The sequence below is a fragment of the Lynx rufus genome, unplaced genomic scaffold (assembly GCF_022079265.1).
Source record: "Lynx rufus isolate CCGP_SWC_20201006 ecotype Redwood Valley unplaced genomic scaffold, mLynRuf1.p SCAF_11, whole genome shotgun sequence".
Lineage (NCBI taxonomy): Eukaryota > Metazoa > Chordata > Mammalia > Carnivora > Felidae > Lynx > Lynx rufus.
Window position 1 is genome coordinate 23,210,424 of NW_025814825.1, and position 6,000 is coordinate 23,216,423.

Genomic DNA, 6,000 nt, shown 5'->3' on the forward strand with positions numbered 1-6,000 from the left:
ACACGTTAATATTGGATTCCCAGTGAAGTTATGAAGTTAATAGCAGACGTGACCAGACACAATCTTGATAAAATAGAGAGTAGGCTTCTAGTACTTTCAAAACTTTTTGTCCTAAACATCTATATCAATTGCATAGGTATTGTTGCCTATGAAATAATTAATTGTGCGATAGCAAACAATTTATGTTGAGAGTCATCTTTGTGAAAGCTTGTGACTTATACATACTAGTAGCTCCATGACCCCATCTGTCAAATAGGGAGGATGATCTAGTTCATCTTTGATCTCCTTCCAAATTGAATAATACCTGTTATCCAACCGTTCTAACTTAGACTTTACTTGGTCATTTTTCATGCAATCATTTCAACACAACCCCTCGGGAAGTTAATAGATATGTCTTGTAAGGCTCAAAAATTATTGGAACCTGTATATCAATCTATAAATAAGACTTACATTTATAATATTCCATTTAATTTCCATAGAGAATAGACAGGATCACCTTTGTCATTTTTAAAGTATATTTCCCTAGGACAGGTAAGAAAGTAGAAAGAGGATGGCCACAAGAATACCTAACTTTAAACCTTGAGCATCAAAATTTGCCCCAGATTTCTGGAATAAATTTTGCTGCAGCTTTTTTTTTTTTTTAAAGAAAGTGTATCCTTTGTGAACCTTTATCAAACCCTGAGTAAAGGGTGCTTCAGAGAAGGCATGAGACTTTGAACATGTTCTCTTCTCACAGACGCAGTGACACTCACTAAATACACAGGATACATGTTGATATACTCAATTATTTTTGCATCTCAAACTCTTTAAGATAAACCCTCCAATTAATAGTCAATAAATTATCTGGGGACACTTCCACAGTATAGTTGGAAATAATCTGCCCTTTGGGGCACAATAGTAAATTACTTATTTAATTTTGGTTTTAATTACTGTTTCTGACAAATCAATATCTATTTGCTCTTCCATAGCATCCTGACTAGGACTAACATTCTTCCATATAATTTTTCTTCATCAATATCCCAAAGTCTGAATTTCTTAGTCTTCAGTAAAACAATGTAGAATTTTAAACTATGTGAATCAAAAACAATACATCTCTTTGTGTTGTTTTTAAAGTCATAAGGATTCCATTTAGTTGTTTATAAAATCCAGAAGAAAATGCACTTTTTTAAACTTTTTGACGTTATTTAGACGTCTGATGAACCATTCACACAACCTTGTTCCACATTACATTGATACAGTCCTTTCTGAAATCAACTTAAATTGAAGGGCTTAAACAATCACACACACACACACACACACACACACACACACACACACACCACAACACAAACACACAGCATTTTAAAAGTCAACGTGTCCTCCTTTTCCGTAGAGTTTTCTCTTACAGCTCACCCAAATGTGTCCAAACTCTCATGACATGGATGTCCTTGGATTCAAATATGTTTCATAGGAAATGCACACAGCAAAAATATACAGTATTCTCTTTTAAGGTTTGTCCTATACACCTGATTTTGAATCCTGTCTTTATCAAAAATGTCTGCAGAGTAGATACATTTGTTCAAACTGAAATAAAGGGAAGAACATACTACTCACCCCAAAATCATTACACATTTAAGTGGCCACTGTGTATATTTCAAAGATAATTTGAGGGAAATACCTTGACTCCCTCTTATTTTTTCAAGTATCCAATTATACATATTAAATCTAAATGAAAAATGAGTTCCCTAGTTCTTCATAATTAATATATTTTATTAACTGATTTAACCATATTTTAAATATAGTATGTAAGTCACACACAGAAGAATACATACAAAATGGTCAGCAGAATATCTTTAGTAGTTATTTAAAATTAAAAAAAAAAAACAGGAACAATCTCTTGTGCCTATGATAGTGATTTTGTTTCAAGGAGTATACATGTTTTCTTTTTCCAAGAAACTATTTCAAAATGCTATTTCCTACTCTGTGAAGTAGATATGAAGGCTTTCGGAAATAATGTAGATTTTTGTCCCTTGACACCCCAGTAAAGTTTGGTTACATTTTGTGGCACTTTTTTCAAGGGAGATACACCATACTGCTTATTAAAAATCATAATATTAATGATCAATTTAATAATAATCTTGACTTTATCATGTAAGTTTTCATCTGTGGAGTGACTCCTTGACTACCATTTCCCTGTTGTATCTTCTTAAAGAGTAGTCTTTGATGAATCTGGACACTCAGATTCCCTTAGGTTGGGTTTTTACTGCATGTTCCTTTTATCTCACTTCTCATTTATTAAACTGGAAATTTTCAGCTAAAATGAGAGACTAATGTGATTTTGTAGAGAAAATAGCTTTGTTCTTTTGAGTTGTGTTAGTGGAGGAATAAACTAGTAATGTTTCAAGTGTAAGTGATAATAAGGTTCATGACTTTAGCCAATATCTTCTCAAATACAGACATAGCCTAGGGCCCTTTCATTTTCCAAATATCGTTAACAGACTTTTCAACCTTCTTATTGTTGTTTTTTTACAATATTTTCTATTTTGTAAGAGAGAAAGATAAAATCATCCATTTATGTAAAATAACAAAACAATACATAAAAGAAAATGATCATCTTTAAACATTGAATAAAAAATAAACCAATAACATTTTTAAAGGCTTCAAGTAAAATACAACTAAAAATCAAATCTAAGGCTAAAATAATGTAAAGAAATATTAGGTAACTGGTTTGCAAAATAAGATGGGTTTCTGTTTCATAATTCTCTGTAAACTGGACTCTCCCCATAATAATATTTCATTTTTTAGTATTTCTGTTGGGCATTAATTATGCCTACTGAGCTCAAACATTAAATATACTAAAATCTACACTTTTGCCATTTCTTCCAACTTGACACAAATTTATGAAAATCTATGTTTAAGATGGGAAAAAATGCAGATTTGTAGAATGAATTGTTAAATATTAATCCATTCTTATTTTCTCATTGACAGTTTTCTCCAAATGTTCCATATTCTAAGCTGAACATAGATGAAGCTACTGAATCAAATATGGAGACAGATGCCAACACATTCTGAAAATTAAAATGTGTGGCATACATATATGGAGTGGCAGAATAGGAAAAGGCAAGCTCACTTGGAATACCTGAGGGAAGTTAGAAATTCAGGTACTCATAGGATCTAAGAAGAGTCTACTGCAGTAAGTTAATGATTAAGGCCAAGCCAAACCAACCAACAAACAAAGCCGAGTACAAAGTATGACCAGTCTTGTTTATGTGAGTCATCCTCCACTTTTTTCTTTCCTGCAGTATCATTTTTAAAGCAAAATCTTTCTTAGATCAAAAACCTAAACAGCTGAAAAGTATACCAGAGAGATTGAGAAATGGGGTATTCCTATGTTTAAAAAAAAAACATAGTTTGACTTTCAGTAAAAAAGTAGCTTGTCCTGCAAATTCCATCCATTCTAGCTGAAAATAATAATCATAATCATAATCATAATCATAAAGCATTACCATGGGTCCTTTCTGCAGTGAAAAAGGAGAGACAGGCACCTGGTGCTATGAACATTTGCACAACAGTTAATTAGATTTAACTGATTTTCTTTTGGCTTTGCTATTTTTTTCCACCTTATTTTAAAATTAATGTCACTGAAAGTGTGAAAAATAAAATAATCAGCATGTATTCAACAATACTAAGACCATGCTAAGCAGTGTTTTTGTATATTTTCCACATGTGCGCATATTTCACAGTTATTTTCCTACTATGTTGCATTATAATTTTTAAAATAATACATCATACTGTCCAATGGTAGTACATTGTCTTTGTAAAGATTTAATTTAAAGGCTACTTAAATTCCAGTTTATTCCTATGTTATGATTTATTTAGAAACCTTATTATTATTTGACATTTAAATTGCTTTGATTTATTTACTACCATAAGTAACTCCACAATTAATATCATAGAATACACATTAACTTTTTCTTTTTTTTGGAAGGAGAAACTGTAGGTTCATGAACAATTTTCATATGGCCTGTAAACACTCAAAACTGTAAGCTGTGCTGTTGTATAGGTCAGTATGTGTATATTTTTGGTGGGTGGAAAGGTCTCTGACTAAAAATGTCATAAGGTTAGTAAAGAAATGTGTGAACTTTAATACTTAAGAAAAACTCCTTTAAGTTATTCCCCAGTTAATATTGCAAGAAGTTTATATGGCTGGAGTCAATGAATGGGAGGGTTTTTTTTGCTTTTGTTTTTGTTTTATTTTATTATTTATTTTATTATGTTTTAAGTAAGTCTTTGTTTTTAGAGCAGCTTTAAATTCACAGCAAAATCGAGGGGAAAGTACAGACATTTGCCATATCCTCTTCACTCCCACACATGCCTAGCCTCTGCCTGATCAACATCCCCTACGAGAGTGGTGCATTTCAAACAACTGAAGAACCTATGTAGACAGACCATAATCACCAAAAATCCATAGTTATTACATGACAGTTCACTCTTGTTATTGTACCTTCTATGAGTTTTGACAAATGTATCCAGACATGTGTTCATCATTATGGCATTATGCAGAGTATTTTCACTGCCCTAAAATTCCCCTGGACTCCACCTACCCATGCTCTCTGTTCCTCCACCCCCAGCAACCACTGATATTTTTACTGTCTCCACATGATCACTTTGGAAATTTGTTTTAGACATTACTCAACTGATTTCTGGAAGTGGCTAATATGGACAGTTTTGACATTACTTGAACTTTCCTTTGTTTGCTTATTTACTTTGCATAGCAATATAACACATTGTCACTAGCATGAATTAGGTCTCATCAGAAATGCGCCATTTTCATGAATCTTAATTTTAATTTGTAATTAGAAAAAATTTTACATGCTTACACATAAAATATATAAGAAGAAATATTAAAGCCACCACCAGGAGATAACCACTATTAATATTTGAGTATATTGCCTTCCAATATTTTTAACTGAACAAATATATAGACACCATATGTCATTTACAAAATTGGAGTCATCTAGCATTTAAAACATTTTATCCTGCTTTATTAACTTTACATATGGTCTCTGATAATTTCCTCAATTAGTAAAGTATCTTTACACATATTTTTAATTGCTACATAAGTCATTGTCTAGATGAAACACATTCATATTTTCAAAGAGCTCTTTAAATATTCATCACATATGTTATTCAAATGATTTTTAAATACCTACATTTGATTTGTGTCAATGTTTAAATATTGTATGTACACACATATACATTAATGTTTTTTTGGTGTAAGCATATTTCTGTGTATAGGTAGACAAAGATATTAGGTTCCCCCACAGTATTAACTGTCGTTTGGAGCAGCTCCCTTGAGGGATTTTGATCATCAAAATCATGGTATTTACTAATGTAGACAGGTGGATAAAAAGACATAAGCCCTAGAGAAACCTTTATACAGCTTACTAAATTCACCTCTTCAATCTACATTAAAAAAAAAATAACTGAGTGTTACAAAATAAAGAAGATGATGATTTAAAAAGTGCCATCAGCTTTGGAACCCAGGAGACATGACATTAACATAAAACAAACCATATAATGAACTGAGAATATGCCCAGCACTAGACGTTTTACATATAACTTATTTAATCATCATAGTAACCCTATGAAGTAGGTATGCGCATTGTTCCCATTTTAAAGATGAGGAAGTCAAGGCACAGAGAAGTTAAGAAATTTGCCTGAGATTTTGACAGATAACAAATTGTAAGGGGCTGTATTTCAAACCAGAATTCGTGCAGACTTACCTTTATTTTCTAAGCTATAACATTATCTATCTTGAGGAATTTATTATAATTATAGTTAAAATGTCCACCATAAGGTAGAATCTCCAAAGCTAAGTGAAAATGATCCTAACCTCAGTTAACTAAACCCAACAAATGAATATAACAAGTGCTCAAAAGGAGGGCAGAGCATAGAACTATGCATCCAATTTTGTGGGTTATTTGAAATTCTCACACATGAAATATAACAATCAGATAG